Source organism: Coffea arabica, chromosome 11e (assembly GCF_036785885.1).
Source record: "Coffea arabica cultivar ET-39 chromosome 11e, Coffea Arabica ET-39 HiFi, whole genome shotgun sequence".
Lineage (NCBI taxonomy): Eukaryota > Viridiplantae > Streptophyta > Magnoliopsida > Gentianales > Rubiaceae > Coffea > Coffea arabica.
The window spans coordinates 46,442,389-46,465,271 of NC_092331.1; the positions used below are offsets into that span (position 1 = coordinate 46,442,389).

The 22,883-nt window shown below is 39.8% G+C and overlaps 18 non-coding genes across 18 annotated transcripts; all 18 read left to right on the forward strand.

The window, feature by feature from the left end:
* The first annotated feature begins 263 nt into the window (after window positions 1–263).
* Window positions 264–382, forward strand: LOC140029694 (5S ribosomal RNA). Its single transcript, XR_011833609.1, has one exon. It is a non-coding gene; the product is annotated as a 5S ribosomal RNA (ribosomal RNA).
* Window positions 383–1,504: 1,122 nt separating this feature from the next.
* LOC140029695 (5S ribosomal RNA) lies at window positions 1,505–1,623 on the forward strand. The gene has a single exon (XR_011833610.1). It is a non-coding gene; the product is annotated as a 5S ribosomal RNA (ribosomal RNA).
* A 1,135-nt stretch (window positions 1,624–2,758) lies between these two features.
* LOC140029697 (5S ribosomal RNA) lies at window positions 2,759–2,877 on the forward strand. The gene has a single exon (XR_011833612.1). It is a non-coding gene; the product is annotated as a 5S ribosomal RNA (ribosomal RNA).
* Window positions 2,878–4,000: 1,123 nt separating this feature from the next.
* Window positions 4,001–4,119, forward strand: LOC140029698 (5S ribosomal RNA). Its single transcript, XR_011833614.1, has one exon. It is a non-coding gene; the product is annotated as a 5S ribosomal RNA (ribosomal RNA).
* Window positions 4,120–5,244: 1,125 nt separating this feature from the next.
* LOC140029699 (5S ribosomal RNA) lies at window positions 5,245–5,363 on the forward strand. The gene has a single exon (XR_011833615.1). It is a non-coding gene; the product is annotated as a 5S ribosomal RNA (ribosomal RNA).
* Window positions 5,364–6,616: 1,253 nt separating this feature from the next.
* Window positions 6,617–6,735, forward strand: LOC140029700 (5S ribosomal RNA). The gene has a single exon (XR_011833616.1). It is a non-coding gene; the product is annotated as a 5S ribosomal RNA (ribosomal RNA).
* A 1,477-nt stretch (window positions 6,736–8,212) lies between these two features.
* Window positions 8,213–8,331, forward strand: LOC140029701 (5S ribosomal RNA). The gene has a single exon (XR_011833617.1). It is a non-coding gene; the product is annotated as a 5S ribosomal RNA (ribosomal RNA).
* A 1,122-nt stretch (window positions 8,332–9,453) lies between these two features.
* Window positions 9,454–9,572, forward strand: LOC140029702 (5S ribosomal RNA). The gene has a single exon (XR_011833618.1). It is a non-coding gene; the product is annotated as a 5S ribosomal RNA (ribosomal RNA).
* A 1,122-nt stretch (window positions 9,573–10,694) lies between these two features.
* On the forward strand, window positions 10,695–10,813 carry LOC140029703 (5S ribosomal RNA). Its single transcript, XR_011833619.1, has one exon. It is a non-coding gene; the product is annotated as a 5S ribosomal RNA (ribosomal RNA).
* A 1,122-nt stretch (window positions 10,814–11,935) lies between these two features.
* Window positions 11,936–12,054, forward strand: LOC140029705 (5S ribosomal RNA). Its single transcript, XR_011833620.1, has one exon. It is a non-coding gene; the product is annotated as a 5S ribosomal RNA (ribosomal RNA).
* A 1,122-nt stretch (window positions 12,055–13,176) lies between these two features.
* LOC140029706 (5S ribosomal RNA) lies at window positions 13,177–13,295 on the forward strand. The gene has a single exon (XR_011833621.1). It is a non-coding gene; the product is annotated as a 5S ribosomal RNA (ribosomal RNA).
* Window positions 13,296–14,417: 1,122 nt separating this feature from the next.
* LOC140029707 (5S ribosomal RNA) lies at window positions 14,418–14,536 on the forward strand. Its single transcript, XR_011833622.1, has one exon. It is a non-coding gene; the product is annotated as a 5S ribosomal RNA (ribosomal RNA).
* Window positions 14,537–15,658: 1,122 nt separating this feature from the next.
* LOC140029709 (5S ribosomal RNA) lies at window positions 15,659–15,777 on the forward strand. Its single transcript, XR_011833625.1, has one exon. It is a non-coding gene; the product is annotated as a 5S ribosomal RNA (ribosomal RNA).
* A 1,122-nt stretch (window positions 15,778–16,899) lies between these two features.
* Window positions 16,900–17,018, forward strand: LOC140029710 (5S ribosomal RNA). Its single transcript, XR_011833626.1, has one exon. It is a non-coding gene; the product is annotated as a 5S ribosomal RNA (ribosomal RNA).
* A 1,122-nt stretch (window positions 17,019–18,140) lies between these two features.
* On the forward strand, window positions 18,141–18,259 carry LOC140029711 (5S ribosomal RNA). Its single transcript, XR_011833627.1, has one exon. It is a non-coding gene; the product is annotated as a 5S ribosomal RNA (ribosomal RNA).
* A 1,122-nt stretch (window positions 18,260–19,381) lies between these two features.
* On the forward strand, window positions 19,382–19,500 carry LOC140029712 (5S ribosomal RNA). Its single transcript, XR_011833628.1, has one exon. It is a non-coding gene; the product is annotated as a 5S ribosomal RNA (ribosomal RNA).
* Window positions 19,501–20,622: 1,122 nt separating this feature from the next.
* LOC140029713 (5S ribosomal RNA) lies at window positions 20,623–20,741 on the forward strand. Its single transcript, XR_011833629.1, has one exon. It is a non-coding gene; the product is annotated as a 5S ribosomal RNA (ribosomal RNA).
* Window positions 20,742–21,863: 1,122 nt separating this feature from the next.
* On the forward strand, window positions 21,864–21,982 carry LOC140029714 (5S ribosomal RNA). Its single transcript, XR_011833630.1, has one exon. It is a non-coding gene; the product is annotated as a 5S ribosomal RNA (ribosomal RNA).
* Window positions 21,983–22,883: the final 901 nt, after the last annotated feature.

Here is a 22,883-nt window from a genome sequence, read left to right on the forward strand (position 1 = left end):
AACCCGACCCGCCAACCTGATTTGGACCCGAATTGCCACCCCTAACTGCAAGCGTGAAGGATTGATTTCATGATAATTTAGAGTTGCGGGATGAGGGAAAAAAACAGGGTGCAAATCAATAACAAAAAAAAATATAAAGTAAATAAATAAAAGGATAAGAGGAAAATGCTTGAATTGACGCTTAAAATGAATTTCGGTCTAGAAAAGCCACACTGCTTCGCAGGACGGGGTAGTTTAAAAGAATAAAGCGAAAGGAACATGGCGGGTGCGATCATACCAGCACTAATGCACCGGATCCCATCAGAACTCCGAAGTTAAGCGTGCTTGGGCGAGAGTAGTACTAGGATGGGTGACCCCCTGGGAAGTCCTCGTGTTGCACCCCTCTCTTTTTTGTTTCGAAATCCAAATTTCCTATTCGTTCTTTATCCTGTAGTAATTTAGCTCCGTCGGAACGATTGCTTAATATTTTGCTTCTTGTCGAAGCGTGAAGGAGGATCTGAAGGCGCGAGACAAATCAGGAACGGTACGGCTCGATCAAAGCCCGGATCGTCGCTCAAATTTGTCGGCGCAAATGTATCACCGCAACTAGGGGTGGCAATTTTCGACACGACCTGAAAACACGACACGAACCTAACACGAAATTAATGGGTTTGGGTTGAGGTTTCGGGAATTCGGGTCAGAATCGGGTTGGACCCGATGAACCCGAAAAGAAAACCGGTCGATTTCGGGTCAACCCGTGGTGACCTGATATGACCCGTTTACGAATTAAAAATAATTTAATAAACATAAAAATAATTTTATCTAACTAAACTAAGTTATTCTTTTTTTCAAAGGCATTAATTACTTAATCCTAAACGAATTTATTTAATTTGTGTGAAGTTGAAATTATTATACTTGGACAAATAATATATTATATTATTTTTCACTTTTGTATTGTTTTAATTTATTTTATATTTTGCTTGGGATAAAACACTTTTACGGTGTTTAATTTTTTAGATTTGATTTGGAATCATTTATTTAAATTTTTATTACTTGATTATGTAATTAGTTTTGTGAGAAATTGATTTTATTAGAAATTACAGTGATAAATTAATAAATTAAAATTAAGTTTCGGGTCATTTCGGGTCGACCCGCCGCCCCGTAAACCTGAAATTTTCGGGTTCGGGTCAGCATACCTGACCCGTCACGGGTTGGCGGGTCGGGGTTCGGGTCAACAGATTTTCTGGCGGGTCTGTTGACCCGAACCGACCCGCCAACCTGATTTGGACCCGAATTGCCACCCCTAACTGCAAGCGTGAAGGATTGATTTCATGATAATTTAGAGTTGCGGGATGAGGGAAAAAAACAGGGTGCAAATCAATAACAAAAAAAAATATAAAGTAAATAAATAAAAGGATAAGAGGAAAATGCTTGAATTGACGCTTAAAATGAATTTCGGTCTAGAAAAGCCACACTGCTTCGCAGGACGGGGTAGTTTAAAAGAATAAAGCGAAAGGAACATGGCGGGTGCGATCATACCAGCACTAATGCACCGGATCCCATCAGAACTCCGAAGTTAAGCGTGCTTGGGCGAGAGTAGTACTAGGATGGGTGACCCCCTGGGAAGTCCTCGTGTTGCACCCCTCTCTTTTTTGTTTCGAAATCCAAATTTCCTATTCGTTCTTTATCCTGTAGTAATTTAGCTCCGTCGGAACGATTGCTTAATATTTTGCTTCTTGTCGAAGCGTGAAGGAGGATCTGAAGGCGCGAGACAAATCAGGAACGGTACGGCTCGATCAAAGCCCGGATCGTCGCTCAAATTTGTCGGCGCAAATGTATCACCGCAACTAGGGGTGGCAATTTTCGACACGACCTGAAAACACGACACGAACCTAACACGAAATTAATGGGTTTGGGTTGAGGTTTCGGGAATTCGGGTCAGAATCGGGTTGGACCCGATGAACCCGAAAAGAAAACCGGTCGATTTCGGGTCAACCCGTGGTGACCTGATATGACCCGATATGACCCGTTTACGAATTAAAAATAATTTAATAAACATAAAAATAATTTTATCTAACTAAACTAAGTTATTCTTTTTTTCAAAGGCATTAATTACTTAATCCTAAACGAATTTATTTAATTTGTGTGAAGTTGAAATTATTATACTTGGACAAATAATATATTATATTATTTTTCACTTTTGTATTGTTTTAATTTATTTTATATTTTGCTTGGGATAAAACACTTTTACGGTGTTTAATTTATTTTAGATTTGATTTGGAATCATTTATTTAAATTTTTATTACTTGATTATGTAATTAGTTTTGTGAGAAATTGATTTTATTAGAAATTACAGTGATAAATTAATAAATTAAAATTAAGTTTCGGGTCATTTCGGGTCGACCCGCCGCCCCGTAAACCTGAAATTTTCGGGTTCGGGTCAGCATACCTGACCCGTCACGGGTTGGCGGGTCGGGGTTCGGGTCAACAGATTTTCTGGCGGGTCTGTTGACCCGAACCCGACCCGCCAACCTGATTTGGACCCGAATTGCCACCCCTAACTGCAAGCGTGAAGGATTGATTTCATGATAATTTAGAGTTGCGGGATGAGGGAAAAAAACAGGGTGCAAATCAATAACAAAAAAAAATATAAAGTAAATAAATAAAAGGATAAGAGGAAAATGCTTGAATTGACGCTTAAAATGAATTTCGGTCTAGAAAAGCCACACTGCTTCGCAGGACGGGGTAGTTTAAAAGAATAAAGCGAAAGGAACATGGCGGGTGCGATCATACCAGCACTAATGCACCGGATCCCATCAGAACTCCGAAGTTAAGCGTGCTTGGGCGAGAGTAGTACTAGGATGGGTGACCCCCTGGGAAGTCCTCGTGTTGCACCCCTCTCTTTTTTGTTTCGAAATCCAAATTTCCTATTCGTTCTTTATCCTGTAGTAATTTAGCTCCGTCGGAACGATTGCTTAATATTTTGCTTCTTGTCGAAGCGTGAAGGAGGATCTGAAGGCGCGAGACAAATCAGGAACGGTACGGCTCGATCAAAGCCCGGATCGTCGCTCAAATTTGTCGGCGCAAATGTATCACCGCAACTAGGGGTGGCAATTTTCGACACGACCTGAAAACACGACACGAACCTAACACGAAATTAATGGGTTTGGGTTGAGGTTTCGGGAATTCGGGTCAGAATCGGGTTGGACCCGATGAACCCGAAAAGAAAACCGGTCGATTTCGGGTCAACCCGTGGTGACCTGATATGACCCGTTTACGAATTAAAAATAATTTAATAAACATAAAAATAATTTTATCTAACTAAACTAAGTTATTCTTTTTTTCAAAGGCATTAATTACTTAATCCTAAACGAATTTATTTAATTTGTGTGAAGTTGAAATTATTATACTTGGACAAATAATATATTATATTATTTTTCACTTTTGTATTGTTTTAATTTATTTTATATTTTGCTTGGGATAAAACACTTTTACGGTGTTTAATTTTTTAGATTTGATTTGGAATCATTTATTTAAATTTTTATTACTTGATTATGTAATTAGTTTTGTGAGAAATTGATTTTATTAGAAATTACAGTGATAAATTAATAAATTAAAATTAAGTTTCGGGTCATTTCGGGTCGACCCGCCGCCCCGTAAACCTGAAATTTTCGGGTTCGGGTCAGCATACCTGACCCGTCACGGGTTGGCGGGTCGGGGTTCGGGTCAACAGATTTTCTGGCGGGTCTGTTGACCCGAACCCGACCCGCCAACCTGATTTGGACCCGAATTGCCACCCCTAACTGCAAGCGTGAAGGATTGATTTCATGATAATTTAGAGTTGCGGGATGAGGGAAAAAAACAGGGTGCAAATCAATAACAAAAAAAAATATAAAGTAAATAAATAAAAGGATAAGAGGAAAATGCTTGAATTGACGCTTAAAATGAATTTCGGTCTAGAAAAGCCACACTGCTTCGCAGGACGGGGTAGTTTAAAAGAATAAAGCGAAAGGAACATGGCGGGTGCGATCATACCAGCACTAATGCACCGGATCCCATCAGAACTCCGAAGTTAAGCGTGCTTGGGCGAGAGTAGTACTAGGATGGGTGACCCCCTGGGAAGTCCTCGTGTTGCACCCCTCTCTTTTTTGTTTCGAAATCCAAATTTCCTATTCGTTCTTTATCCTGTAGTAATTTAGCTCCGTCGGAACGATTGCTTAATATTTTGCTTCTTGTCGAAGCGTGAAGGAGGATCTGAAGGCGCGAGACAAATCAGGAACGGTACGGCTCGATCAAAGCCCGGATCGTCGCTCAAATTTGTCGGCGCAAATGTATCACCGCAACTAGGGGTGGCAATTTTCGACACGACCTGAAAACACGACACGAACCTAACACGAAATTAATGGGTTTGGGTTGAGGTTTCGGGAATTCGGGTCAGAATCGGGTTGGACCCGATGAACCCGAAAAGAAAACCGGTCGATTTCGGGTCAACCCGTGGTGACCTGATATGACCCGTTTACGAATTAAAAATAATTTAATAAACATAAAAATAATTTTATCTAACTAAACTAAGTTATTCTTTTTTTCAAAGGCATTAATTACTTAATCCTAAACGAATTTATTTAATTTGTGTGAAGTTGAAATTATTATACTTGGACAAATAATATATTATATTATTTTTCACTTTTGTATTGTTTTAATTTATTTTATATTTTGCTTGGGATAAAACACTTTTACGGTGTTTAATTTATTTTAGATTTGATTTGGAATCATTTATTTAAATTTTTATTACTTGATTATGTAATTAGTTTTGTGAGAAATTGATTTTATTAGAAATTACAGTGATAAATTAATAAATTAAAATTAAGTTTCGGGTCATTTCGGGTCGACCCGCCGCCCCGTAAACCTGAAATTTTCGGGTTCGGGTCAGCATACCTGACCCGTCACGGGTTGGCGGGTCGGGGTTCGGGTCAACAGATTTTCTGGCGGGTCTGTTGACCCGAACCCGACCCGCCAACCTGATTTGGACCCGAATTGCCACCCCTAACTGCAAGCGTGAAGGATTGATTTCATGATAATTTAGAGTTGCGGGATGAGGGAAAAAAACAGGGTGCAAATCAATAACAAAAAAAAATATAAAGTAAATAAATAAAAGGATAAGAGGAAAATGCTTGAATTGACGCTTAAAATGAATTTCGGTCTAGAAAAGCCACACTGCTTCGCAGGACGGGGTAGTTTAAAAGAATAAAGCGAAAGGAACATGGCGGGTGCGATCATACCAGCACTAATGCACCGGATCCCATCAGAACTCCGAAGTTAAGCGTGCTTGGGCGAGAGTAGTACTAGGATGGGTGACCCCCTGGGAAGTCCTCGTGTTGCACCCCTCTCTTTTTTGTTTCGAAATCCAAATTTCCTATTCGTTCTTTATCCTGTAGTAATTTAGCTCCGTCGGAACGATTGCTTAATATTTTGCTTCTTGTCGAAGCGTGAAGGAGGATCTGAAGGCGCGAGACAAATCAGGAACGGTACGGCTCGATCAAAGCCCGGATCGTCGCTCAAATTTGTCGGCGCAAATGTATCACCGCAACTAGGGGTGGCAATTTTCGACACGACCTGAAAACACGACACGAACCTAACACGAAATTAATGGGTTTGGGTTGAGGTTTCGGGAATTCGGGTCAGAATCGGGTTGGACCCGATGAACCCGAAAAGAAAACCGGTCGATTTCGGGTCAACCCGTGGTGACCTGATATGACCCGTTTACGAATTAAAAATAATTTAATAAACATAAAAATAATTTTATCTAACTAAACTAAGTTATTCTTTTTTTCAAAGGCATTAATTACTTAATCCTAAACGAATTTATTTAATTTGTGTGAAGTTGAAATTATTATACTTGGACAAATAATATATTATATTATTTTTCACTTTTGTATTGTTTTAATTTATTTTATATTTTGCTTGGGATAAAACACTTTTACGGTGTTTAATTTATTTTAGATTTGATTTGGAATCATTTATTTAAATTTTTATTACTTGATTATGTAATTAGTTTTGTGAGAAATTGATTTTATTAGAAATTACAGTGATAAATTAATAAATTAAAATTAAGTTTCGGGTCATTTCGGGTCGACCCGCCGCCCCGTAAACCTGAAATTTTCGGGTTCGGGTCAGCATACCTGACCCGTCACGGGTTGGCGGGTCGGGGTTCGGGTCATAAATTAATAAATTAAAATTAAGTTTCGGGTCATTTCGGGTCGACCCGCCGCCCCGTAAACCTGAAATTTTCGGGTCCGGGTCAGCATACCTGACCCGTCACGGGTTGGCGGGTCGGGGTTCGGGTCAACAGATTTTCTGGCGGGTCTGTTGACCCGAACCCGACCCGCCAACCTGATTTGGACCCGAATTGCCACCCCTAACTGCAAGCGTGAAGGATTGATTTCATGATAATTTAGAGTTGCGGGATGAGGGAAAAAAACAGGGTGCAAATCAATAACAAAAAAATATATAAAGTAAATAAATAAAAGGATAAGAGGAAAATGCTTGAATTGACGCTTAAAATGAATTTCGGTCTAGAAAAGCCACACTGCTTCGCAGGACGGGGTAGTTTAAAAGAATAACGCGAAAGGAACATGGCGGGTGCGATCATACCAGCACTAATGCACCGGATCCCATCAGAACTCCGAAGTTAAGCGTGCTTGGGCGAGAGTAGTACTAGGATGGGTGACCCCCTGGGAAGTCCTCGTGTTGCACCCCTCTCTTTTTTGTTTCGAAATCCAAATTTCCTATTCGTTCTTTATCCTGTAGTAATTTAGCTCCGTCGGAACGATTGCTTAATATTTTGCTTCTTGTCGAAGCGTGAAGGAGGATCTGAAGGCGCGAGACAAATCAGGAACGGTACGGCTCGATCAAAGCCCGGATCGTCGCTCAAATTTGTCGGCGCAAATGTATCACCGCAACTAGGGGTGGCAATTTTCGACACGACACGAACCTAACACGAAATTAATGGGTTTGGGTTGAGGTTTCGGGAATTCGGGTCAGAATCGGGTTGGACCCGATGAACCCGAAAAGAAAACCGGTCGATTTCGGGGAAGTCCTCGTGTTGCACCCCTCTCTTTTTTGTTTCGAAATCCAAATTTCCTATTCGTTCTTTATCCTGTAGTAATTTAGCTCCGTCGGAACGATTGCTTAATATTTTGCTTCTTGTCGAAGCGTGAAGGAGGATCTGAAGGCGCGAGACAAATCAGGAACGGTACGGCTCGATCAAAGCCCGGATCGTCGCTCAAATTTGTCGGCGCAAATGTATCACCGCAACTAGGGGTGGCAATTTTCGACACGACACGAACCTAACACGAAATTAATGGGTTTGGGTTGAGGTTTCGGGAATTCGGGTCAGAATCGGGTTGGACCCGATGAACCCGAAAAGAAAACCGGTCGATTTCGGGTCAACCCGTGGTGACCTGATATGACCCGATATGACCCGTTTACGAATTAAAAATAATTTAATAAACATAAAAATAATTTTATCTAACTAAACTAAGTTATTCTTTTTTTCAAAGGCATTAATTACTTAATCCTAAACGAATTTATTTAATTTGTGTGAAGTTGAAATTATTATACTTGGACAAATAATATATTATATTATTTTTCACTTTTGTATTGTTTTAATTTATTTTATATTTTGCTTGGGATAAAACACTTTTACGGTGTTTAATTTATTTTAGATTTGATTTGGAATCATTTATTTAAATTTTTATTACTTGATTATGTAATTAGTTTTGTGAGAAATTGATTTTATTAGAAATTACAGTGATAAATTAATAAATTAAAATTAAGTTTCGGGTCATTTCGGGTCGACCCGCCGCCCCGTAAACCTGAAATTTTCGGGTCCGGGTCAGCATACCTGACCCGTCACGGGTTGGCGGGTCGGGGTTCGGGTCAACAGATTTTCTGGCGGGTCTGTTGACCCGAACCCGACCCGCCAACCTGATTTGGACCCGAATTGCCACCCCTAACTGCAAGCGTGAAGGATTGATTTCATGATAATTTAGAGTTGCGGGATGAGGGAAAAAAACAGGGTGCAAATCAATAACAAAAAAATATATAAAGTAAATAAATAAAAGGATAAGAGGAAAATGCTTGAATTGACGCTTAAAATGAATTTCGGTCTAGAAAAGCCACACTGCTTCGCAGGACGGGGTAGTTTAAAAGAATAACGCGAAAGGAACATGGCGGGTGCGATCATACCAGCACTAATGCACCGGATCCCATCAGAACTCCGAAGTTAAGCGTGCTTGGGCGAGAGTAGTACTAGGATGGGTGACCCCCTGGGAAGTCCTCGTGTTGCACCCCTCTCTTTTTTGTTTCGAAATCCAAATTTCCTATTCGTTCTTTATCCTGTAGTAATTTAGCTCCGTCGGAACGATTGCTTAATATTTTGCTTCTTGTCGAAGCGTGAAGGAGGATCTGAAGGCGCGAGACAAATCAGGAACGGTACGGCTCGATCAAAGCCCGGATCGTCGCTCAAATTTGTCGGCGCAAATGTATCACCGCAACTAGGGGTGGCAATTTTCGACACGACACGAACCTAACACGAAATTAATGGGTTTGGGTTGAGGTTTCGGGAATTCGGGTCAGAATCGGGTTGGACCCGATGAACCCGAAAAGAAAACCGGTCGATTTCGGGTCAACCCGTGGTGACCTGATATGACCCGATATGACCCGTTTACGAATTAAAAATAATTTAATAAACATAAAAATAATTTTATCTAACTAAACTAAGTTATTCTTTTTTTCAAAGGCATTAATTACTTAATCCTAAACGAATTTATTTAATTTGTGTGAAGTTGAAATTATTATACTTGGACAAATAATATATTATATTATTTTTCACTTTTGTATTGTTTTAATTTATTTTATATTTTGCTTGGGATAAAACACTTTTACGGTGTTTAATTTATTTTAGATTTGATTTGGAATCATTTATTTAAATTTTTATTACTTGATTATGTAATTAGTTTTGTGAGAAATTGATTTTATTAGAAATTACAGTGATAAATTAATAAATTAAAATTAAGTTTCGGGTCATTTCGGGTCGACCCGCCGCCCCGTAAACCTGAAATTTTCGGGTCCGGGTCAGCATACCTGACCCGTCACGGGTTGGCGGGTCGGGGTTCGGGTCAACAGATTTTCTGGCGGGTCTGTTGACCCGAACCCGACCCGCCAACCTGATTTGGACCCGAATTGCCACCCCTAACTGCAAGCGTGAAGGATTGATTTCATGATAATTTAGAGTTGCGGGATGAGGGAAAAAAACAGGGTGCAAATCAATAACAAAAAAATATATAAAGTAAATAAATAAAAGGATAAGAGGAAAATGCTTGAATTGACGCTTAAAATGAATTTCGGTCTAGAAAAGCCACACTGCTTCGCAGGACGGGGTAGTTTAAAAGAATAACGCGAAAGGAACATGGCGGGTGCGATCATACCAGCACTAATGCACCGGATCCCATCAGAACTCCGAAGTTAAGCGTGCTTGGGCGAGAGTAGTACTAGGATGGGTGACCCCCTGGGAAGTCCTCGTGTTGCACCCCTCTCTTTTTTGTTTCGAAATCCAAATTTCCTATTCGTTCTTTATCCTGTAGTAATTTAGCTCCGTCGGAACGATTGCTTAATATTTTGCTTCTTGTCGAAGCGTGAAGGAGGATCTGAAGGCGCGAGACAAATCAGGAACGGTACGGCTCGATCAAAGCCCGGATCGTCGCTCAAATTTGTCGGCGCAAATGTATCACCGCAACTAGGGGTGGCAATTTTCGACACGACACGAACCTAACACGAAATTAATGGGTGTGGGTTGAGGTTTCGGGAATTCGGGTCAGAATCGGGTTGGACCCGATGAACCCGAAAAGAAAACCGGTCGATTTCGGGTCAACCCGTGGTGACCTGATATGACCCGATATGACCCGTTTACGAATTAAAAATAATTTAATAAACATAAAAATAATTTTATCTAACTAAACTAAGTTATTCTTTTTTTCAAAGGCATTAATTACTTAATCCTAAACGAATTTATTTAATTTGTGTGAAGTTGAAATTATTATACTTGGACAAATAATATATTATATTATTTTTCACTTTTGTATTGTTTTAATTTATTTTATATTTTGCTTGGGATAAAACACTTTTACGGTGTTTAATTTATTTTAGATTTGATTTGGAATCATTTATTTAAATTTTTATTACTTGATTATGTAATTAGTTTTGTGAGAAATTGATTTTATTAGAAATTACAGTGATAAATTAATAAATTAAAATTAAGTTTCGGGTCATTTCGGGTCGACCCGCCGCCCCGTAAACCTGAAATTTTCGGGTCCGGGTCAGCATACCTGACCCGTCACGGGTTGGCGGGTCGGGGTTCGGGTCAACAGATTTTCTGGCGGGTCTGTTGACCCGAACCCGACCCGCCAACCTGATTTGGACCCGAATTGCCACCCCTAACTGCAAGCGTGAAGGATTGATTTCATGATAATTTAGAGTTGCGGGATGAGGGAAAAAAACAGGGTGCAAATCAATAACAAAAAAATATATAAAGTAAATAAATAAAAGGATAAGAGGAAAATGCTTGAATTGACGCTTAAAATGAATTTCGGTCTAGAAAAGCCACACTGCTTCGCAGGACGGGGTAGTTTAAAAGAATAACGCGAAAGGAACATGGCGGGTGCGATCATACCAGCACTAATGCACCGGATCCCATCAGAACTCCGAAGTTAAGCGTGCTTGGGCGAGAGTAGTACTAGGATGGGTGACCCCCTGGGAAGTCCTCGTGTTGCACCCCTCTCTTTTTTGTTTCGAAATCCAAATTTCCTATTCGTTCTTTATCCTGTAGTAATTTAGCTCCGTCGGAACGATTGCTTAATATTTTGCTTCTTGTCGAAGCGTGAAGGAGGATCTGAAGGCGCGAGACAAATCAGGAACGGTACGGCTCGATCAAAGCCCGGATCGTCGCTCAAATTTGTCGGCGCAAATGTATCACCGCAACTAGGGGTGGCAATTTTCGACACGACACGAACCTAACACGAAATTAATGGGTTTGGGTTGAGGTTTCGGGAATTCGGGTCAGAATCGGGTTGGACCCGATGAACCCGAAAAGAAAACCGGTCGATTTCGGGTCAACCCGTGGTGACCTGATATGACCCGATATGACCCGTTTACGAATTAAAAATAATTTAATAAACATAAAAATAATTTTATCTAACTAAACTAAGTTATTCTTTTTTTCAAAGGCATTAATTACTTAATCCTAAACGAATTTATTTAATTTGTGTGAAGTTGAAATTATTATACTTGGACAAATAATATATTATATTATTTTTCACTTTTGTATTGTTTTAATTTATTTTATATTTTGCTTGGGATAAAACACTTTTACGGTGTTTAATTTATTTTAGATTTGATTTGGAATCATTTATTTAAATTTTTATTACTTGATTATGTAATTAGTTTTGTGAGAAATTGATTTTATTAGAAATTACAGTGATAAATTAATAAATTAAAATTAAGTTTCGGGTCATTTCGGGTCGACCCGCCGCCCCGTAAACCTGAAATTTTCGGGTCCGGGTCAGCATACCTGACCCGTCACGGGTTGGCGGGTCGGGGTTCGGGTCAACAGATTTTCTGGCGGGTCTGTTGACCCGAACCCGACCCGCCAACCTGATTTGGACCCGAATTGCCACCCCTAACTGCAAGCGTGAAGGATTGATTTCATGATAATTTAGAGTTGCGGGATGAGGGAAAAAAACAGGGTGCAAATCAATAACAAAAAAATATATAAAGTAAATAAATAAAAGGATAAGAGGAAAATGCTTGAATTGACGCTTAAAATGAATTTCGGTCTAGAAAAGCCACACTGCTTCGCAGGACGGGGTAGTTTAAAAGAATAACGCGAAAGGAACATGGCGGGTGCGATCATACCAGCACTAATGCACCGGATCCCATCAGAACTCCGAAGTTAAGCGTGCTTGGGCGAGAGTAGTACTAGGATGGGTGACCCCCTGGGAAGTCCTCGTGTTGCACCCCTCTCTTTTTTGTTTCGAAATCCAAATTTCCTATTCGTTCTTTATCCTGTAGTAATTTAGCTCCGTCGGAACGATTGCTTAATATTTTGCTTCTTGTCGAAGCGTGAAGGAGGATCTGAAGGCGCGAGACAAATCAGGAACGGTACGGCTCGATCAAAGCCCGGATCGTCGCTCAAATTTGTCGGCGCAAATGTATCACCGCAACTAGGGGTGGCAATTTTCGACACGACACGAACCTAACACGAAATTAATGGGTTTGGGTTGAGGTTTCGGGAATTCGGGTCAGAATCGGGTTGGACCCGATGAACCCGAAAAGAAAACCGGTCGATTTCGGGTCAACCCGTGGTGACCTGATATGACCCGATATGACCCGTTTACGAATTAAAAATAATTTAATAAACATAAAAATAATTTTATCTAACTAAACTAAGTTATTCTTTTTTTCAAAGGCATTAATTACTTAATCCTAAACGAATTTATTTAATTTGTGTGAAGTTGAAATTATTATACTTGGACAAATAATATATTATATTATTTTTCACTTTTGTATTGTTTTAATTTATTTTATATTTTGCTTGGGATAAAACACTTTTACGGTGTTTAATTTATTTTAGATTTGATTTGGAATCATTTATTTAAATTTTTATTACTTGATTATGTAATTAGTTTTGTGAGAAATTGATTTTATTAGAAATTACAGTGATAAATTAATAAATTAAAATTAAGTTTCGGGTCATTTCGGGTCGACCCGCCGCCCCGTAAACCTGAAATTTTCGGGTCCGGGTCAGCATACCTGACCCGTCACGGGTTGGCGGGTCGGGGTTCGGGTCAACAGATTTTCTGGCGGGTCTGTTGACCCGAACCCGACCCGCCAACCTGATTTGGACCCGAATTGCCACCCCTAACTGCAAGCGTGAAGGATTGATTTCATGATAATTTAGAGTTGCGGGATGAGGGAAAAAAACAGGGTGCAAATCAATAACAAAAAAATATATAAAGTAAATAAATAAAAGGATAAGAGGAAAATGCTTGAATTGACGCTTAAAATGAATTTCGGTCTAGAAAAGCCACACTGCTTCGCAGGACGGGGTAGTTTAAAAGAATAACGCGAAAGGAACATGGCGGGTGCGATCATACCAGCACTAATGCACCGGATCCCATCAGAACTCCGAAGTTAAGCGTGCTTGGGCGAGAGTAGTACTAGGATGGGTGACCCCCTGGGAAGTCCTCGTGTTGCACCCCTCTCTTTTTTGTTTCGAAATCCAAATTTCCTATTCGTTCTTTATCCTGTAGTAATTTAGCTCCGTCGGAACGATTGCTTAATATTTTGCTTCTTGTCGAAGCGTGAAGGAGGATCTGAAGGCGCGAGACAAATCAGGAACGGTACGGCTCGATCAAAGCCCGGATCGTCGCTCAAATTTGTCGGCGCAAATGTATCACCGCAACTAGGGGTGGCAATTTTCGACACGACACGAACCTAACACGAAATTAATGGGTTTGGGTTGAGGTTTCGGGAATTCGGGTCAGAATCGGGTTGGACCCGATGAACCCGAAAAGAAAACCGGTCGATTTCGGGTCAACCCGTGGTGACCTGATATGACCCGATATGACCCGTTTACGAATTAAAAATAATTTAATAAACATAAAAATAATTTTATCTAACTAAACTAAGTTATTCTTTTTTTCAAAGGCATTAATTACTTAATCCTAAACGAATTTATTTAATTTGTGTGAAGTTGAAATTATTATACTTGGACAAATAATATATTATATTATTTTTCACTTTTGTATTGTTTTAATTTATTTTATATTTTGCTTGGGATAAAACACTTTTACGGTGTTTAATTTATTTTAGATTTGATTTGGAATCATTTATTTAAATTTTTATTACTTGATTATGTAATTAGTTTTGTGAGAAATTGATTTTATTAGAAATTACAGTGATAAATTAATAAATTAAAATTAAGTTTCGGGTCATTTCGGGTCGACCCGCCGCCCCGTAAACCTGAAATTTTCGGGTCCGGGTCAGCATACCTGACCCGTCACGGGTTGGCGGGTCGGGGTTCGGGTCAACAGATTTTCTGGCGGGTCTGTTGACCCGAACCCGACCCGCCAACCTGATTTGGACCCGAATTGCCACCCCTAACTGCAAGCGTGAAGGATTGATTTCATGATAATTTAGAGTTGCGGGATGAGGGAAAAAAACAGGGTGCAAATCAATAACAAAAAAATATATAAAGTAAATAAATAAAAGGATAAGAGGAAAATGCTTGAATTGACGCTTAAAATGAATTTCGGTCTAGAAAAGCCACACTGCTTCGCAGGACGGGGTAGTTTAAAAGAATAACGCGAAAGGAACATGGCGGGTGCGATCATACCAGCACTAATGCACCGGATCCCATCAGAACTCCGAAGTTAAGCGTGCTTGGGCGAGAGTAGTACTAGGATGGGTGACCCCCTGGGAAGTCCTCGTGTTGCACCCCTCTCTTTTTTGTTTCGAAATCCAAATTTCCTATTCGTTCTTTATCCTGTAGTAATTTAGCTCCGTCGGAACGATTGCTTAATATTTTGCTTCTTGTCGAAGCGTGAAGGAGGATCTGAAGGCGCGAGACAAATCAGGAACGGTACGGCTCGATCAAAGCCCGGATCGTCGCTCAAATTTGTCGGCGCAAATGTATCACCGCAACTAGGGGTGGCAATTTTCGACACGACACGAACCTAACACGAAATTAATGGGTTTGGGTTGAGGTTTCGGGAATTCGGGTCAGAATCGGGTTGGACCCGATGAACCCGAAAAGAAAACCGGTCGATTTCGGGTCAACCCGTGGTGACCTGATATGACCCGATATGACCCGTTTACGAATTAAAAATAATTTAATAAACATAAAAATAATTTTATCTAACTAAACTAAGTTATTCTTTTTTTCAAAGGCATTAATTACTTAATCCTAAACGAATTTATTTAATTTGTGTGAAGTTGAAATTATTATACTTGGACAAATAATATATTATATTATTTTTCACTTTTGTATTGTTTTAATTTATTTTATATTTTGCTTGGGATAAAACACTTTTACGGTGTTTAATTTATTTTAGATTTGATTTGGAATCATTTATTTAAATTTTTATTACTTGATTATGTAATTAGTTTTGTGAGAAATTGATTTTATTAGAAATTACAGTGATAAATTAATAAATTAAAATTAAGTTTCGGGTCATTTCGGGTCGACCCGCCGCCCCGTAAACCTGAAATTTTCGGGTCCGGGTCAGCATACCTGACCCGTCACGGGTTGGCGGGTCGGGGTTCGGGTCAACAGATTTTCTGGCGGGTCTGTTGACCCGAACCCGACCCGCCAACCTGATTTGGACCCGAATTGCCACCCCTAACTGCAAGCGTGAAGGATTGATTTCATGATAATTTAGAGTTGCGGGATGAGGGAAAAAAACAGGGTGCAAATCAATAACAAAAAAATATATAAAGTAAATAAATAAAAGGATAAGAGGAAAATGCTTGAATTGACGCTTAAAATGAATTTCGGTCTAGAAAAGCCACACTGCTTCGCAGGACGGGGTAGTTTAAAAGAATAACGCGAAAGGAACATGGCGGGTGCGATCATACCAGCACTAATGCACCGGATCCCATCAGAACTCCGAAGTTAAGCGTGCTTGGGCGAGAGTAGTACTAGGATGGGTGACCCCCTGGGAAGTCCTCGTGTTGCACCCCTCTCTTTTTTGTTTCGAAATCCAAATTTCCTATTCGTTCTTTATCCTGTAGTAATTTAGCTCCGTCGGAACGATTGCTTAATATTTTGCTTCTTGTCGAAGCGTGAAGGAGGATCTGAAGGCGCGAGACAAATCAGGAACGGTACGGCTCGATCAAAGCCCGGATCGTCGCTCAAATTTGTCGGCGCAAATGTATCACCGCAACTAGGGGTGGCAATTTTCGACACGACACGAACCTAACACGAAATTAATGGGTTTGGGTTGAGGTTTCGGGAATTCGGGTCAGAATCGGGTTGGACCCGATGAACCCGAAAAGAAAACCGGTCGATTTCGGGTCAACCCGTGGTGACCTGATATGACCCGATATGACCCGTTTACGAATTAAAAATAATTTAATAAACATAAAAATAATTTTATCTAACTAAACTAAGTTATTCTTTTTTTCAAAGGCATTAATTACTTAATCCTAAACGAATTTATTTAATTTGTGTGAAGTTGAAATTATTATACTTGGACAAATAATATATTATATTATTTTTCACTTTTGTATTGTTTTAATTTATTTTATATTTTGCTTGGGATAAAACACTTTTACGGTGTTTAATTTATTTTAGATTTGATTTGGAATCATTTATTTAAATTTTTATTACTTGATTATGTAATTAGTTTTGTGAGAAATTGATTTTATTAGAAATTACAGTGATAAATTAATAAATTAAAATTAAGTTTCGGGTCATTTCGGGTCGACCCGCCGCCCCGTAAACCTGAAATTTTCGGGTCCGGGTCAGCATACCTGACCCGTCACGGGTTGGCGGGTCGGGGTTCGGGTCAACAGATTTTCTGGCGGGTCTGTTGACCCGAACCCGACCCGCCAACCTGATTTGGACCCGAATTGCCACCCCTAACTGCAAGCGTGAAGGATTGATTTCATGATAATTTAGAGTTGCGGGATGAGGGAAAAAAACAGGGTGCAAATCAATAACAAAAAAATATATAAAGTAAATAAATAAAAGGATAAGAGGAAAATGCTTGAATTGACGCTTAAAATGAATTTCGGTCTAGAAAAGCCACACTGCTTCGCAGGACGGGGTAGTTTAAAAGAATAACGCGAAAGGAACATGGCGGGTGCGATCATACCAGCACTAATGCACCGGATCCCATCAGAACTCCGAAGTTAAGCGTGCTTGGGCGAGAGTAGTACTAGGATGGGTGACCCCCTGGGAAGTCCTCGTGTTGCACCCCTCTCTTTTTTGTTTCGAAATCCAAATTTCCTATTCGTTCTTTATCCTGTAGTAATTTAGCTCCGTCGGAACGATTGCTTAATATTTTGCTTCTTGTCGAAGCGTGAAGGAGGATCTGAAGGCGCGAGACAAATCAGGAACGGTACGGCTCGATCAAAGCCCGGATCGTCGCTCAAATTTGTCGGCGCAAATGTATCACCGCAACTAGGGGTGGCAATTTTCGACACGACACGAACCTAACACGAAATTAATGGGTTTGGGTTGAGGTTTCGGGAATTCGGGTCAGAATCGGGTTGGACCCGATGAACCCGAAAAGAAAACCGGTCGATTTCGGGTCAACCCGTGGTGACCTGATATGACCCGATATGACCCGTTTACGAATTAAAAATAATTTAATAAACATAAAAATAATTTTATCTAACTAAACTAAGTTATTCTTTTTTTCAAAGGCATTAATTACTTAATCCTAAACGAATTTATTTAATTTGTGTGAAGTTGAAATTATTATACTTGGACAAATAATATATTATATTATTTTTCACTTTTGTATTGTTTTAATTTATTTTATATTTTGCTTGGGATAAAACACTTTTACGGTGTTTAATTTATTTTAGATTTGATTTGGAATCATTTATTTAAATTTTTATTACTTGATTATGTAATTAGTTTTGTGAGAAATTGATTTTATTAGAAATTACAGTGATAAATTAATAAATTAAAATTAAGTTTCGGGTCATTTCGGGTCGACCCGCCGCCCCGTAAACCTGAAATTTTCGGGTCCGGGTCAGCATACCTGACCCGTCACGGGTTGGCGGGTCGGGGTTCGGGTCAACAGATTTTCTGGCGGGTCTGTTGACCCGAACCCGACCCGCCAACCTGATTTGGACCCGAATTGCCACCCCTAACTGCAAGCGTGAAGGATTGATTTCATGATAATTTAGAGTTGCGGGATGAGGGAAAAAAACAGGGTGCAAATCAATAACAAAAAAATATATAAAGTAAATAAATAAAAGGATAAGAGGAAAATGCTTGAATTGACGCTTAAAATGAATTTCGGTCTAGAAAAGCCACACTGCTTCGCAGGACGGGGTAGTTTAAAAGAATAACGCGAAAGGAACATGGCGGGTGCGATCATACCAGCACTAATGCACCGGATCCCATCAGAACTCCGAAGTTAAGCGTGCTTGGGCGAGAGTAGTACTAGGATGGGTGACCCCCTGGGAAGTCCTCGTGTTGCACCCCTCTCTTTTTTGTTTCGAAATCCAAATTTCCTATTCGTTCTTTATCCTGTAGTAATTTAGCTCCGTCGGAACGATTGCTTAATATTTTGCTTCTTGTCGAAGCGTGAAGGAGGATCTGAAGGCGCGAGACAAATCAGGAACGGTACGGCTCGATCAAAGCCCGGATCGTCGCTCAAATTTGTCGGCGCAAATGTATCACCGCAACTAGGGGTGGCAATTTTCGACACGACACGAACCTAACACGAAATTAATGGGTTTGGGTTGAGGTTTCGGGAATTCGGGTCAGAATCGGGTTGGACCCGATGAACCCGAAAAGAAAACCGGTCGATTTCGGGTCAACCCGTGGTGACCTGATATGACCCGATATGACCCGTTTACGAATTAAAAATAATTTAATAAACATAAAAATAATTTTATCTAACTAAACTAAGTTATTCTTTTTTTCAAAGGCATTAATTACTTAATCCTAAACGAATTTATTTAATTTGTGTGAAGTTGAAATTATTATACTTGGACAAATAATATATTATATTATTTTTCACTTTTGTATTGTTTTAATTTATTTTATATTTTGCTTGGGATAAAACACTTTTACGGTGTTTAATTTATTTTAGATTTGATTTGGAATCATTTATTTAAATTTTTATTACTTGATTATGTAATTAGTTTTGTGAGAAATTGATTTTATTAGAAATTACAGTGATAAATTAATAAATTAAAATTAAGTTTCGGGTCATTTCGGGTCGACCCGCCGCCCCGTAAACCTGAAATTTTCGGGTCCGGGTCAGCATACCTGACCCGTCACGGGTTGGCGGGTCGGGGTTCGGGTCAACAGATTTTCTGGCGGGTCTGTTGACCCGAACCCGACCCGCCAACCTGATTTGGACCCGAATTGCCACCCCTAACTGCAAGCGTGAAGGATTGATTTCATGATAATTTAGAGTTGCGGGATGAGGGAAAAAAACAGGGTGCAAATCAATAACAAAAAAATATATAAAGTAAATAAATAAAAGGATAAGAGGAAAATGCTTGAATTGACGCTTAAAATGAATTTCGGTCTAGAAAAGCCACACTGCTTCGCAGGACGGGGTAGTTTAAAAGAATAACGCGAAAGGAACATGGCGGGTGCGATCATACCAGCACTAATGCACCGGATCCCATCAGAACTCCGAAGTTAAGCGTGCTTGGGCGAGAGTAGTACTAGGATGGGTGACCCCCTGGGAAGTCCTCGTGTTGCACCCCTCTCTTTTTTGTTTCGAAATCCAAATTTCCTATTCGTTCTTTATCCTGTAGTAATTTAGCTCCGTCGGAACGATTGCTTAATATTTTGCTTCTTGTCGAAGCGTGAAGGAGGATCTGAAGGCGCGAGACAAATCAGGAACGGTACGGCTCGATCAAAGCCCGGATCGTCGCTCAAATTTGTCGGCGCAAATGTATCACCGCAACTAGGGGTGGCAATTTTCGACACGACACGAACCTAACACGAAATTAATGGGTTTGGGTTGAGGTTTCGGGAATTCGGGTCAGAATCGGGTTGGACCCGATGAACCCGAAAAGAAAACCGGTCGATTTCGGGTCAACCCGTGGTGACCTGATATGACCCGATATGACCCGTTTACGAATTAAAAATAATTTAATAAACATAAAAATAATTTTATCTAACTAAACTAAGTTATTCTTTTTTTCAAAGGCATTAATTACTTAATCCTAAACGAATTTATTTAATTTGTGTGAAGTTGAAATTATTATACTTGGACAAATAATATATTATATTATTTTTCACTTTTGTATTGTTTTAATTTATTTTATATTTTGCTTGGGATAAAACACTTTTACGGTGTTTAATTTATTTTAGATTTGATTTGGAATCATTTATTTAAATTTTTATTACTTGATTATGTAATTAGTTTTGTGAGAAATTGATTTTATTAGAAATTACAGTGATAAATTAATAAATTAAAATTAAGTTTCGGGTCATTTCGGGTCGACCCGCCGCCCCGTAAACCTGAAATTTTCGGGTCCGGGTCAGCATACCTGACCCGTCACGGGTTGGCGGGTCGGGGTTCGGGTCAACAGATTTTCTGGCGGGTCTGTTGACCCGAACCCGACCCGCCAACCTGATTTGGACCCGAATTGCCACCCCTAACTGCAAGCGTGAAGGATTGATTTCATGATAATTTAGAGTTGCGGGATGAGGGAAAAAAACAGGGTGCAAATCAATAACAAAAAAAAATATAAAGTAAATAAATAAAAGGATAAGAGGAAAATGCTTGAATTGACGCTTAAAATGAATTTCGGTCTAGAAAAGCCACACTGCTTCGCAGGACGGGGTAGTTTAAAAGAATAACGCGAAAGGAACATGGCGGGTGCGATCATACCAGCACTAATGCACCGGATCCCATCAGAACTCCGAAGTTAAGCGTGCTTGGGCGAGAGTAGTACTAGGATGGGTGACCCCCTGGGAAGTCCTCGTGTTGCACCCCTCTCTTTTTTGTTTCGAAATCCAAATTTCCTATTCGTTCTTTATCCTGTAGTAATTTAGCTCCGTCGGAACGATTGCTTAATATTTTGCTTCTTGTCGAAGCGTGAAGGAGGATCTGAAGGCGCGAGACAAATCAGGAACGGTACGGCTCGATCAAAGCCCGGATCGTCGCTCAAATTTGTCGGCGCAAATGTATCACCGCAACTAGGGGTGGCAATTTTCGACACGACACGAACCTAACACGAAATTAATGGGTTTGGGTTGAGGTTTCGGGAATTCGGGTCAGAATCGGGTTGGACCCGATGAACCCGAAAAGAAAACCGGTCGATTTCGGGTCAACCCGTGGTGACCTGATATGACCCGATATGACCCGTTTACGAATTAAAAATAATTTAATAAACATAAAAATAATTTTATCTAACTAAACTAAGTTATTCTTTTTTTCAAAGGCATTAATTACTTAATCCTAAACGAATTTATTTAATTTGTGTGAAGTTGAAATTATTATACTTGGACAAATAATATATTATATTATTTTTCACTTTTGTATTGTTTTAATTTATTTTATATTTTGCTTGGGATAAAACACTTTTACGGTGTTTAATTTATTTTAGATTTGATTTGGAATCATTTATTTAAATTTTTATTACTTGATTATGTAATTAGTTTTGTGAGAAATTGATTTTATTAGAAATTACAGTGATAAATTAATAAATTAAAATTAAGTTTCGGGTCATTTCGGGTCGACCCGCCGCCCCGTAAACCTGAAATTTTCGGGTCCGGGTCAGCATACCTGACCCGTCACGGGTTGGCGGGTCGGGGTTCGGGTCAACAGATTTTCTGGCGGGTCTGTTGACCCGAACCCGACCCGCCAACCTGATTTGGACCCGAATTGCCACCCCTAACTGCAAGCGTGAAGGATTGATTTCATGATAATTTAGAGTTGCGGGATGAGGGAAAAAAACAGGGTGCAAATCAATAACAAAAAAATATATAAAGTAAATAAATAAAAGGATAAGAGGAAAATGCTTGAATTGACGCTTAAAATGAATTTCGGTCTAGAAAAGCCACACTGCTTCGCAGGACGGGGTAGTTTAAAAGAATAACGCGAAAGGAACATGGCGGGTGCGATCATACCAGCACTAATGCACCGGATCCCATCAGAACTCCGAAGTTAAGCGTGCTTGGGCGAGAGTAGTACTAGGATGGGTGACCCCCTGGGAAGTCCTCGTGTTGCACCCCTCTCTTTTTTGTTTCGAAATCCAAATTTCCTATTCGTTCTTTATCCTGTAGTAATTTAGCTCCGTCGGAACGATTGCTTAATATTTTGCTTCTTGTCGAAGCGTGAAGGAGGATCTGAAGGCGCGAGACAAATCAGGAACGGTACGGCTCGATCAAAGCCCGGATCGTCGCTCAAATTTGTCGGCGCAAATGTATCACCGCAACTAGGGGTGGCAATTTTCGACACGACACGAACCTAACACGAAATTAATGGGTTTGGGTTGAGGTTTCGGGAATTCGGGTCAGAATCGGGTTGGACCCGATGAACCCGAAAAGAAAACCGGTCGATTTCGGGTCAACCCGTGGTGACCTGATATGACCCGATATGACCCGTTTACGAATTAAAAATAATTTAATAAACATAAAAATAATTTTATCTAACTAAACTAAGTTATTCTTTTTTTCAAAGGCATTAATTACTTAATCCTAAACGAATTTATTTAATTTGTGTGAAGTTGAAATTATTATACTTGGACAAATAATATATTATATTATTTTTCACTTTTGTATTGTTTTAATTTATTTTATATTTTGCTTGGGATAAAACACTTTTACGGTGTTTAATTTATTTTAGATTTGATTTGGAATCATTTATTTAAATTTTTATTACTTGATTATGTAATTAGTTTTGTGAGAAATTGATTTTATTAGAAATTACAGTGATAAATTAATAAATTAAAATTAAGTTTCGGGTCATTTCGGGTCGACCCGCCGCCCCGTAAACCTGAAATTTTCGGGTCCGGGTCAGCATACCTGACCCGTCACGGGTTGGCGGGTCGGGGTTCGGGTCAACAGATTTTCTGGCGGGTCTGTTGACCCGAACCCGACCCGCCAACCTGATTTGGACCCGAATTGCCACCCC